At 39.9% G+C, this 12,688-nt stretch overlaps 1 protein-coding gene across 1 annotated transcript in view; it reads right to left on the bottom strand.

Moving 5' to 3' along the window:
• The window catches only part of ube2e2 (ubiquitin-conjugating enzyme E2E 2), a 191,759-nt gene extending 179,571 nt beyond the window's left edge, over positions 1–12,188 (bottom strand). The window contains exon 1 of the mRNA XM_007895486.2: positions 12,058–12,188. The gene's annotated coding sequence lies outside the window, so the exon portion shown is untranslated. The remainder of the gene's footprint in view (positions 1–12,057) is intronic.
• Between the last annotated feature and the right edge of the window lie 500 nt (positions 12,189–12,688).

The raw sequence follows: 12,688 nt of genomic DNA, 5'->3' as shown, positions 1-12,688 counted from the left end.
GTGTGTGTGTGTGCTAGTGCTGTGTGTGTGCTAGTGCTGTGTGTGTGTGCTCGTGCTGTGTGTGTGTGCTAGTGCTGTGTGTGTGTGTGCTAGTGCTGTGTGTGTGTTTGTGTGTGTTAGTGCTGTGTGTGTGTGCTCGTGCTGTGTGTGTGTGTGCTAGTGCTGTGTGTGTGTGTGTGTGTGTGTGCTCGTGCTGTGTGTGTGTGTGCTAGTGCTGTGTGTGTGTGCTAGTGCTGTGTGTGTGTGTGCTAGTGCTGTGTGTGTGCTAGTGCTGTGTGTGTGTGCTAGTGCTGTGTGTGTGTGTGTGCTAGTGCTGTGTGTGTGTGTGTGTGCTAGTGCTGTGTGTGTGTGCTAGTGCTGTGTGTGTGTGTGTGTGCTAGTGCTGTGTGTGTGCTAGTGCTGTGTGTGTGCTAGTGCTGTGTGTGTGTGCTAGTGCTGTGTGTGTGTGTGTGCTAGTGCTGTGTGTGTGTGTGTGTGCTAGTGCTGTGTGTGAGAGAAAAGCAGATAAAGGCCTTTAGCACATCAGTTATTGCTCACTGACTGATTTTTCTGTTGCTAGTCACTGACTCGGAACTGATACAACCCCCCTTAATGCACACACAGACACACACGCTCACACACCACGCACATACACACACAGTCATAATAAAAATGTGATAAAAGAAAACTATCTAATCTGTGTTTGAAAGAATCAACTCTTCCTGCTTCAACCGTCTCCCGAGGGAGCCTGTTCCACAGGTTCACTGTTCACTCACTAAAATAGTGTTTGCGTAGATTCATTCTGAATTTACCCCACTTCAATCGCAGGCCGTATCCTCTGATTTTACTATTCTGGACAAATTGAAATAGTCTGTCATGATCTCGATTGTCTAACCCCCTTAGAATCTTAAAGACAGCAACCAGGTCCACTCATCCAATTTTGAGGGAGATGAATGGACCTGGTAGAAAATTCTGAATGCTAATATCGCAAACTCATGAATAGTTCAGTATTCTTGTAATTCCTGCATGTTGTAGATTACCAATTGCATCTAATGTGAGGAACCAATTTAGTGAATGACTTCCTGGGTTTCGAAGCAAAATTATGATCCGTGGATTATTTTAACAAATCAACTATATGTAAACTCAGTGGAAAGATTCATTTTCAATGACACCAGGATTATCAAAATATTTCTCATCAATAAATTAGTCTACTATGCCTTTATGCAAGGTTGGAAGAAAGAACTAGTCAGGAGAATTGCTGTAAAGCCTTGAATTTGATGAAACAGTGCCAATCAAAAACAAACTCATGATTCAATGGGAGAAAGAAATACATGGGGAATCGTGGCAGGAACACATTAGATCAGATGGTATATAAATTGACTGGGGTGATTAGGGTTAACCACATACACAGTGCTTTTCACATTCAGAAAATGTTAAGATGTTAAATCTTACTATTATAAAGACCGAGATGGACAGCAAACCCATTTAAAGGTAAGGAACTGTTTAAGTGACATGAATCAGATTTTTAAAAATAAAAATCAATCAAGTTGTCACTCCCAATCACTGAATTTTCTGGCTTGTTTAGTGCATTAATTTACAGGACAATACAAAGGCAACATCTGTCTCAGTTCTGAGGTTAACCTATTGACATGACATTTGCATGGGTTTCTCCACTTCAGACAGGTGGTTAAGTTCGGGTCAAACTGGTCAGCAATTAGATGTTCATATACCATAAGGTACTCATAGCACTGATGGGAAGGTTTAAAAAAGCTCCTGATTGTTATTCTCAGCTTCTAAGCTGCATAAATTTGCTTGACCTCCCAGTCTTCAAAGGTACATTCTCAATAGCTTCCTATTGACTCAAATGCGCCAGCTATTTGTACAGTAACTGCACCCAGTGCAAGTGCAGGTCACAGATTTGTGTTTGCATTTTGTTCTAGGTGCAGTATTTCTGCTTCTCAGCTCAGTTGGGCTGTGATCATTATCGTTATTGCTTTCTCTTCCTCGCCACCGGCCCAGTCACACCACCAAGATGTGCAAATTAAGCAAGTTCTGACTCTAACTCCGATCTGCAAAATGCATTCTTGTAATTGCTGTTGCGGGCGGGGGGAGGTGATGCAGGGACAGGTCATCCACAGAGCAGACAATCTGGATGAGCAGAGATGAGATGGAGTACTGGGCGCAAAGGACTCTGACTCCTCTTGCAAACATTAAAAAAACACCTGTGTAGAAATGGCTCCTGTGCCAGAGGAAGGGGTCAGGTGGCTAGAAAATGCAGCCCAAAGCCCACCAAATACCAGTCCCAAAGTAGCCCAGTATTATGTGTTGCCTCCTACGGGTAGCTGCAGAGAGATGATTTAGGTTCATGATTTTGAAATATGTAAAAAAAAGGGGGAAAAAAGTTTTTCAGGTTTCAATTTTTTTTAACAAATTAGGAACCAGCCCAAAGCCATTTTTTTCATGTAAAGTAAAATGAAACACATGGCCATGTGTGTGTGTGTGTGTGTGTGAGAGTAAAAATGACTGTGTGTGTGAGAGAGACTGTGTTTGAGTGTGTGTGTATGAGACAGAGTGAGTGACTGAGTGATTGTATGAGTGAGAGTGGAAATAACATTATGGGAGCTAGTACATAGGAAGTTTGGGACATATGTGCATGCGACCATCAGGAAGGTGGAAGGCAAACTAGATGGACCTTAATCTTTTTTTGTCTAGCATTTCTTATGTTCTTATGTTATGTTCTTAAAGTTACTCACATAATAAATTTGTAGTACCAGTTTTTTCATTTTATTTCTCTTTAATAGAATAATAGAAATTACAAAGGGGCCAATTTGGCCCATCAACAGCCTATGATGGTGCCAGCTCCCAGTCCCAATTCATTGATCCCTCTTTAAATGTTTATCCAATTCACTTTTAGCATTCTTGTAGTTTCAGTCTTGTTTGTTATTGTTGTTCAATATCAGTTGTGACCGTGGCAAAGTATTTTTTGGAGGTCCCAGTTAGAAGCCAGACTTTTACCAACAGGGAGAGTGGCTGACACTTCAAATTGTCCTCTCTTTCTAGTTTTTGCATAAAATAATCTTGTCCAGAAAGAAACTGAGGTTTTTTCCAGGAAGTTGGTGTTAGCCTGACTGAGTTGTTTGCCCTCTCTCTTTTGAATTCAGAAGGTGGTGGATTCTAGCCTCAGGTTGAGAATTTGAGGCTCATAGTCTAGGATGACACTCCAATGCAGTGCAGTCCTGCGTTGTCAGAGTGCTATACTTTGGATATGTTAAGCCAAAGTCCCATCTATCTGTTCAGTTGGGTGTTAAAGACATAGAACTTTTCACATCAGGAGGAAATCCTAAGGCACTGGACAGTCCAGGGTTTGCTGGGGTTCGGGGCTGAAGGGGGTGGGGGGCGAAAGATGACTGAAGTGGAGGGAGTGAGTGAATAAATTGACCTTTGAGAAGGAAAGGACACACACTGCAGAGTTCTGGATAGATATCCACTCTACTTACAGACCTCTCCTATATGGCTAATCATCTGATTTTTATTTCCTTATGGGGGGGGGAATTATTTCTCATGATGTCAAATGTGATGCCTGAAAATATTCATAGTCTTATTTGTAAGACTATTTTCTTAAAATGTAAATTGTGCATTATTTTGGAAAATTCTTAAACTGTGACTTAATTGGCAAGCTAGTTCTGCAGTTCTTAAAAAGATCTCCAAAAACCCAGTTTTTAAATGAAGTTAAATTTAAGAATTTTCCAAAATACTGCACCACCTTAAATCTTAAGACTAAAACCATGAGCATTCCAGTTTCAGGAGCTTATCATGTAGGGCATTATGAACACAAGCCTGAGTTCCATCAAACCATGGTGCAGTCTATTATTGGGAAACACAGTCAGGAATTTGAAATTAAAAGCGAGTTTATAGTTGGGTGTGGTTATACTGCCAAGTTAATTTAAGAATCCATCATAATTTTATTCATATTGAAACATCCCCCCTATGTGAAAGGTGTTAATTAAATGTAAATTGCTGCTGTTTTAGTGAAGTGTATTGGTGTAAACAACGAGTCTGCATGCAAGTCCGGAGACTTCATACATAAGGTAGACATGTGAAACTTACATCCGTTTCATAGAATCATCGCATTTTCCAAATGCATCAAAAGAAAATAAGGGTGAAAAATGTGATGTGACAATCCCATTGGATTCCAATTTTCACCACAAAATCCTATGCGTGCAAACTATTCAGTTGTCAGTTCCGGAAAAAACAAATAAGCAAATTGACAACGGTTCCTGAACACAAAATGAACAATATTTAGTTTGTGGTTATGTTGGAATAAAATTCATTTTAGACAGTCTTACAGCACTGTTGCAGTTTTTGAATGACATTAATACTAATTACACAATATTAAGATACCAATGTTTCCTCTGTTGAATTACTTGCTGTCTCATCATCCTATATTGATAAACAAAGTAAAATATATTACAATACATCTCAACTTAATGGCTTCATCCTTTCACAATGATTGCTTGATGAAGTGATTTGTATTAGCATCTAAGTAGAAAGGCATTTGGCTTTAGTGATCATTTGCAAATAATGATCAAATATTAGCTGCCAAAATCAAGACCCTTATGTAACTAGGATTTTATATTATCCTGTAATGATCAGCAGACTTTGGTTTTAATGATCAGATTCCTCATTCATGTCCCATCAATTTCAGCCTTGGGCTGTGCAACACCAGCTCTGCTGTCATTTGTCTTGTGCTTATCAGCCTTCAACTCTGCTGTGCTTTGTCCATCAGCCTCTTACTCTTATATTCTGCCCATAAACATTGAACTCTGTTATGTTGTGCCATTATCCTCTATCTCTGTTGTGTCCTGCCCATCAACCTGCGCCTCGGTTTGATCTGCCCATCAGCCTCTGACTCTACTGTGTTCTGGCCATTGCCTGCCCGATTTTATTGTGTTCTACTTTATGAAAAGTCTCCAACTCAAAGCCTCTTTGCTCAAATGATCACAGTGTTCTTTGCTCATATGCTATACAGTGATATAGACAGTGATGAAGCACACTCTTGGACAGAGTATGTACAGATTGAGACACTAATCCTGTATTACTATCATACTACAGTACATGTCTTAAACACCAAAAGGAGATGCTATAGGAAGCAGACAATTCTTTATATGGCAATACAATTTCCAAATGACTAACATTTTGTGAATATGTATATCTGTTTCCTTTGATTCTTGACGTGACCAACCTTGATGTATATAAGTTGAACGCTGAAGATATTGAACCCGTCTCTTTTTAAAAAAGTGTTTCAACATTGCCTTCCTTCATTAAGAAAAAGATGCTTCTTGATGTTCTAATATAAATACCATACATTCAGAAAGATAACTAAATAACAAAAAAATGCTAGTACTAACAAACTGATGCTGATAAACCTAAACATGAATCAGGGTTGGTAGATAAGGAAGAAATTGAAGATCATGTGACCAAGAGGGTAGAAACCGCTGCAGCAGAAACAACAGAAACAGGAAGAAAAAATAGGTTCTCAATATTTAAAAATTCATTGTCTAGTTCTGCAATTTATTTTATAACCAATGAGAATGAGATTATCGCTTTGGAATCAATTCAATACATCTATAAGATTATTTTTTACTGGTTTGGAGTTCTTAATGTTGCTTTTATTTCATTTTGACACAATTCCTTTTGAGATAAAATGCGTAATGATGGATGCCAATTTTCATTATACCTGTTTTCCCTCCAATTTTTTCTCCTTCTCACATGATGGTAGTTTATCAACATAGCTCATGTATATTACTCAAGAGTATTTATGACTTCACCTTTGAAACTTGGGATCAAATCCAATGCAAAGTGATAGACGAATACCTCCTCTGCACAAATATAAATTCTTCCACTTCCCACACCAGTCATCCTTACGGCCTTTTTTCAACGAGACAAGTCAATTTGTATAAAATCTGTATGAAAATGTTTTGACTGAGTCTATTCCACACACTGGGCTGCGAACACTCTTGCAGACACCAAAGAAAATAATTTCATTTTCCATTTCTATCTAGATGACCCAGGTCACGGAGCTGAAAATATAGTAGGGTCTATTTTATTCAAAATTGCTGCTTTTAATGATCAGTATAAAATACCAGTTCTTTTAATTCTTTCACTTATCCTTAATAGTGAAATTATTGTAACGATACTGGGACCACCGTTTGCTCTTTTTAGTTTGGGGGCAATTTGTCCCTCTCCAAATTCTCTCCTAAATGTTCTCTGCTGTGCACTCCTGACAATTAATAATAATCCTTGCATTTGACATAGGGCCTTATCACATTATCGAGATGTCTCGAAGCGCTTCACAGAATAATAATAATAATCCTTGCATTTGATATAGCGCTTTTCACGTCGGGAGGACGTCCCAAAGCGCTTCACAGAACACACTGTAAAGTGAATTGACTGTACATTTGTGGGCAAACGCGGCAGCCAATTGCGCACAGCAATGTCCCACGAACAGCCATGAAATGAGAGACTAATTTTATTTGGGGCATTTGTTGGCCAGGACACTAGGTGAAACCCCCTTCTCTTTTCGAACGGTGTGATGGGATCTTTATTGTCCATCTGAACAGCCAGATGGGATCTCGATTTAACATCTCATCTGAACGATAGCACCTCTGACAATGCAACACACCCCAAGCGCTGCATATCAGTGTCAGCTTAAACTATGTTATCCCAAGTCCCAACTTGGAGCTTGAACCCATAACCTACTACCACTGAGCCAGGCTGACACTTAAATCCTCTTCATGTGTATTGGTTCTCTTTCAAACAAGACCCCCATTCAATTTGTTTTTTCAACCATAGGCTGATTTAATTTGTGAAGGGGATAGTCAATTTTGAAATCAGCTGAAGTGTTGCAGTAAAACACCATGAACTGATTGGTTCATTCAACACTTACATAGATTTACACAAACTGCAAAAACAACAACAATTTGCATTTTATAGCACCGTTCACGCGGGTAGTGTTTAACAGCGAGTTGGAAAAGGGTTGGGTGGGGAGGTGACTGAAGACACGGTTGAAGAGGAAAGTCTTTGGATGTGATTTGTAGATGGGTAGAGAGGGGACAAGATGGAGGTTTTGAGGCAAGGAGTTCCAGAGATTCGGGGCATAGTGTCTGAAAGCACAGCCACCAATTGTGGAGTGGAAGGGACAAGGGATGTGCAGCAGAGCCAGCTGAGCGGAGGCAACGGGTAAAGTAGTAGGGTGTGAGCAGATCAGAGAGGTAGGGAGGGGCCAGGGCGTGAACAGATTTGAAAGTGAGGATTTTGAAATTTATTTGTTAAATCTGTACAACTTAAACCTGTACATCTGCCCAACCAGTCTGTACCACTTGGTGTGAATGAGACTTCACAAAGTAACCAAAACATTGTCTTTGCTTTTTCATTTTTATAAAAGCAAATAGCAGATAAGAGCACTTTTTTAAAAAAAAAGTCACATCCCAACCGTTTTTCTGGTGAAATCTGCAAACTCAGATTACACCAAGATTTGAGCCAATGACCTTTATCTGTACAACTTAATGTGGATCCGAGCAGTGCCATTACTCACTTGACCATCAGAAAAGCTTACATTGTCTTCTGTTACTGTGGCTCTACACTTGCAGCAACAATTTATTTAACGCACCTACTTCTTTTTCTGATATAACTGGTGCAACATGTTGGCAAAGAGATTTGATACTTTAGTCACATAATAATAGATATACATAAAGTGAAAATGAGAGGCAAAACTATGTAAATAGAACATAAATAGATAAGCCTTGTTATGGACTACTGCCCATCTAATTTTGTGTAACATTCAGTCTGGGAACTGAATATCTGTTTATCACTTCATCCATCATCCAAACTAAAAGTAATCTTTAATCACCAGTCACAGACATTCAAGCAACAAATTATCTTCAAAGCTTATTCAGTGTCACCATCAGTTTGAATGCCATCAATCACTATAATAATAGCCCCAGTAATTGTTGACATACTTCTGATGCAGTTAAATTTGCTTTGGTTTAGTCCCAGGTCAGCATACTTTCTGCTACATTGGTTCCCAAATCTACTATCTTTCCACACAATTTACTGTATTAATGCTTCGATACAATACATAATAATAATAACAATAATAATGACATTTACAGTTGATAAAGTGCCCTTCACATCAGGAAGACATCCCAAAAGGGGCTTCATAGGATTTACTATAAAGTGTAGTGACTATGTATTTTGTAGGTGAATAGGGCAACCAATTTGCACACAGCAATGATGATCCACAAAAAGCCATGAAAAAAATGGTCAATTTTATCTGAAGGTTTATTAGCCAGTGCTTCCTAAAGTGTTCCAGCGGACAAATCAATGTGCATGCAAGAATACACTCACAAGATCTTTGCAGGTCAATCGTTGCACACATTATCATTGGAAAGTATGCTTTTTGAATATATTCCTCTAATTTGCTTCTCTGGCATAAGATTTTTATCACCAGTTACAATAAATGTTATCACACTTACAATAAAACTTAATTTCTATCCATCTTCCACACCAGAGCTTCTGAAATGTCCCCTTTTTCCTCAGCCGAGGATTCCCCTCCACCATGGTAGACAGGGCCCTTGACCGTGACTGTCCTATTTCCGGCACTTCTCACCTCACCCCCCCTCCCCAACTGTGATATGGTCACTCTAGTCCTCACATTCCACCCCACCAACCTCCACGTTCAACAGATAATCCTCTGCCATTTCCAGCACCTCTGGCATGATCCCACCTCCAGTGATCATGCTGCAGGTGGCAGAAATGGCAAAAATGGTGGAGGTGGTGGAAACACATTTTTGCATCCCCTTCCTTCTCAGTATTACAAAGGGACCGTTCCCTCCGTGACTCCCTGGTCCACTCCGCCATCACCACTAACACCTGCTCTCCCTCCCCCGGCACCTTCCCATGCCAGCGCAGGAGATGCAACACCTGCCTGTTCACCTCCTCTGATATCACTGTCCAGGGCCTGAAACACTCTTTCTGGGTGAGACAGGGATTTACATGTGCTTATGCTAACCTAGTTTACTGTATTCGCTGCTCACGATGTGGTCTCCTCTACGTCGGGGAGACCAAACACAGACTGGGTGATCCCCTTGCCGAACACCTCCAATCGTCCACAAGTGCAACCCAGAGCTTCTGGTTTCCACATTAAATCTTCTTCCCACTCCCACTCCCACTCTGACCTCTCTGTCCATGGCCTCCTACGCTGTTCAAACGAAGCACAACGCAAGCTCGAGGAACAGCATTTCACCTACTTCTAGACACCTTATAGCCCTCTGGCCTCAACATTGATTTTAACCTCATCAGACTTTAAACACAGCTCCATCTTCTCTCAGCCTTGCCTCCCCCCACTCCCCCTCTTCTATAACCATTCACACATCTTCTGGGTCTCAGACACATCTTTTCTTTCTATAATCTCCCACTATTGCCATCTTTTATCTTGCACCATGAACATCTCTGATCTCGCCATCTGTTATCCTCCAACTAATTTTTCCTTTTTCTTTCCCTGTCCCCTTCTCTGCTTGTCCTTATAATCTGTTCCCTTCCAACATCCCCCAGTTCTGACGAAAGATCATTGACCTGAAACGTTAACTCACTTTCCTCTCTCCACAGATGCTGCCTGACCCGCTGAGTGTTCCCAGCGACTTCTGGTTTTATTTCAGATTTCCAGCATCTGCAGTATTTTACCTTTTGTAATTTCAATCCTGCTTGTTTCAGGATTGTTGTGCAAAATGGTTCACAGAATCTGCAAAAACATTGTGCTGCAATACTTGTCAGCTTTTCCTCTGCTGTAAAAGATAGTTATTTTGTAGCTGCCACTTTAGTTTCTACATAAATCAGTAAAGAAACAGTACAAATGAGGAAAGGGGCCTCCTGCGTCTCATTTTGATTCGCAGGCGTAAAGCATAATGACATAGTAGCATCATTACGTGTCACATGTGTTCATTTATTTCACATATCTCTTCGACAGTAATGTGGCAACAGTGTACATATCATGTGGACAAGTGTTTCTCAGAAGACAATTTGACAGCCTACAAACTCATAGTACTGAAAAAGAGAATTTATAGAGTTATACAGTACAGAAGGAAGCTATTTGGCCCATCGTGTCTGTGTTGGCACTTTGAAAAGAGCCATCCCACTCCCCCGCTCTCTCCCCATAGCCTTGCAAACTTGTCCTCCCCAAATAATTATCTACTTCTCTCTTATTGAGAGTGTTATTGAATCGGCTTCCACCACCCTTTCAGGCAATGCATTCCAGATCTGAACAACTCGCTGTGTNAAAAAAAATTCTCCTCACCTTCCCTCTGTTTCTTTTAACAACTATTTTGAATCGGTGTCCTCGGGTTATTGACACACCAGCCAGTGGAAATAGTTTCTCCTTGTTCACCTTATCGAATCCCCTCATAATTTTGAAAACTTCTATTAAGTCTCCTCTTAACCTTCTCTGCTCCAAGGAGAATAATCCCAGCTTCTCTAGCCTCTCCTGATAACTGAAGTCCCTCATTCCTGGTACCATCCTGGTAAATCTCCTTCGCACCCTCTCCACTGCCTTGACATCCTTCTTAAAGTGTGGTGCCCAGAACTGAACACAGTACTCTCGCTGAGGCCTAACCAGTGTTCATAAAGGTTCATCATGACTTCCTGACTTTTGTATTCTATGCCCCTATTTATAAAGCCTTGTAACCCATAAGCTTTTTTTAACAGCTTTATCTACCTGTCCTGCTACCTTCAAAGATTTACTTGTATAAACCTCCAGGTCTCTCTGTTTCTTCACCCCTTTAAAATGGTACCATCAGCTTATATTGCCTCTCCTCATTCTTCCTCCCAAAATCCCACTTTGCATTTCTCCACATTAAACTGCATATAACACGTGTCTGCCAATTTTACCAGTCTGTCTATGTCCGTTTGCAGTCTGCTACTATCCTCCTCACTGTTTACTACTTTTCCTAGCTTAGTATCATCTGCAAACTTGGAAATTGTACTCCCTATACCCAAGTCCAAGTCACTTATATAGATCAAAAACAGTAGTGGTTCCAATACTGATCCCTGGGAGATACCACTGGATACTTCCCTCCAGTCAGAAAAACAACCAGAAAAACAAATGTGAACATCTGAAGCAGACAGATTCTATCAGGACTGCAAGAAAGGTCTGTTGGTTGAAAGTTTGACTCTTCTACCTGGTGTCAGTATTGAAGCTCTCATAATCCTGTTCTACAATCATGTGTTCCCCCTCTCAGTCCTGAATCTGTCATCTCAGGTGAGATATAGATCCTCTATTAATTTCAGTTTTGTTGTCTTTCAAGTCCACTAGAATGCCAAACTTTCAAATAGAAATATACCCTGCTACAAAACAATGGATCTAGATGGGATTATTTGTACAATAACCAATTGCCTAACTTTCTTAAAATGTTTTTACCAAATAGCACCATGTATTTATTTTCATCAACTGACCGTTGATTCTTTATAGGCTCATTGGCATCTTTCATTGTAAATGCTCTTCCATTGTGTTTAATTTCCTTGTGTGTACAGATTTATTCACAACACGCCTAAAAATCCTTGTATTTGATACCTTTGCATTTGATAAAGCACCTTATCACATAATTGAAATGTCTCATTGAAACAAATGATCTAAAATGTTATTACAGTGGTTGTAAGGCTAAGACTATGATATTTTCAGAAACAGAGTAAGAATTCCGATCCACATTCTAGTGTGAATCTGAAGTATTGAACTATGTTGCAATTACAATGGAAGAAAGAACTGAAGAGAAAATGGTTGTGAAAATGTAAAACAAGAAGTGAGACAATTGTGTTGTAGCAAACATATAATGAATGCTTGGAAAAATCAAAAGCTGAAAAAGTGTGCAGTGTAAACCACTGGTCAAGAATAACTCATACTCAGAACTCTAACTGCTTGAAAGAACACCCAAAAGGGGATGCTCCACTCACTTAAGCATTAATGTGGCTGAAATTCCCTACTGAACAGCTAGAATGTTAGAATATTATTTCCCCTAGTTGAACACTAACCTTGTAGTTTTACAGCGGTCTGAGGTAATCCAAGGGAGGCTCAGAGGCACCAGCAGCACGTACTCGTTTCAGCAAACCAAAGCCCAACTTATATTGTTAGTTTAGAAGATTTGCGATGAGCAGTTTCTGTTTTGCTTCTGAAGATGTTTTGCAAGCAGGATGAATTCTGCCAGGAATTCTCACATCTCTTTTTTTGAAAATGGGTGTGGTAAAATTACTGTACCACACCAAGTATTGAACAGAACAAGACTTGCAATGTTAACCGGTTAGACTAGTTTAAAAAAGTATTAGTTTTACCTGGAAGCCAGAATGCAATAAACTGTTCATACTTTAAATACTCACCATATTTGAGCTATTGTGCCATTCAGTTATTTGATGTTGTGTACAACCTGTTTAAGATCCTCAGGCACCTTCATTAACTGCAACTCTTGCAAGACAGAACTGTTTCCCAAGAAGCCCTTGTTACAACACCTCATTTTAGCATCGACGTGAAATTGACTTTATAGACTTGAGTTTATTTGATGTGTGTTTCATGCTTGAAATGTCATGCAGATGTTGAAAGTTATTGATTAGGCAAAAATGGAAATAAGCCATGCATGTATACTTTAGGTTAAGCTGTACATGCTGTACA

The sequence above is a fragment of the Callorhinchus milii genome, unplaced genomic scaffold, assembly GCF_018977255.1.
Source record: "Callorhinchus milii isolate IMCB2004 unplaced genomic scaffold, IMCB_Cmil_1.0 Scaffold2, whole genome shotgun sequence".
Taxonomy (NCBI): Eukaryota; Metazoa; Chordata; class Chondrichthyes; order Chimaeriformes; family Callorhinchidae; genus Callorhinchus; species Callorhinchus milii.
Note: the sequence above shows the minus strand (reverse complement) of the source record. Positions and strands in the feature narration are given on the sequence as shown.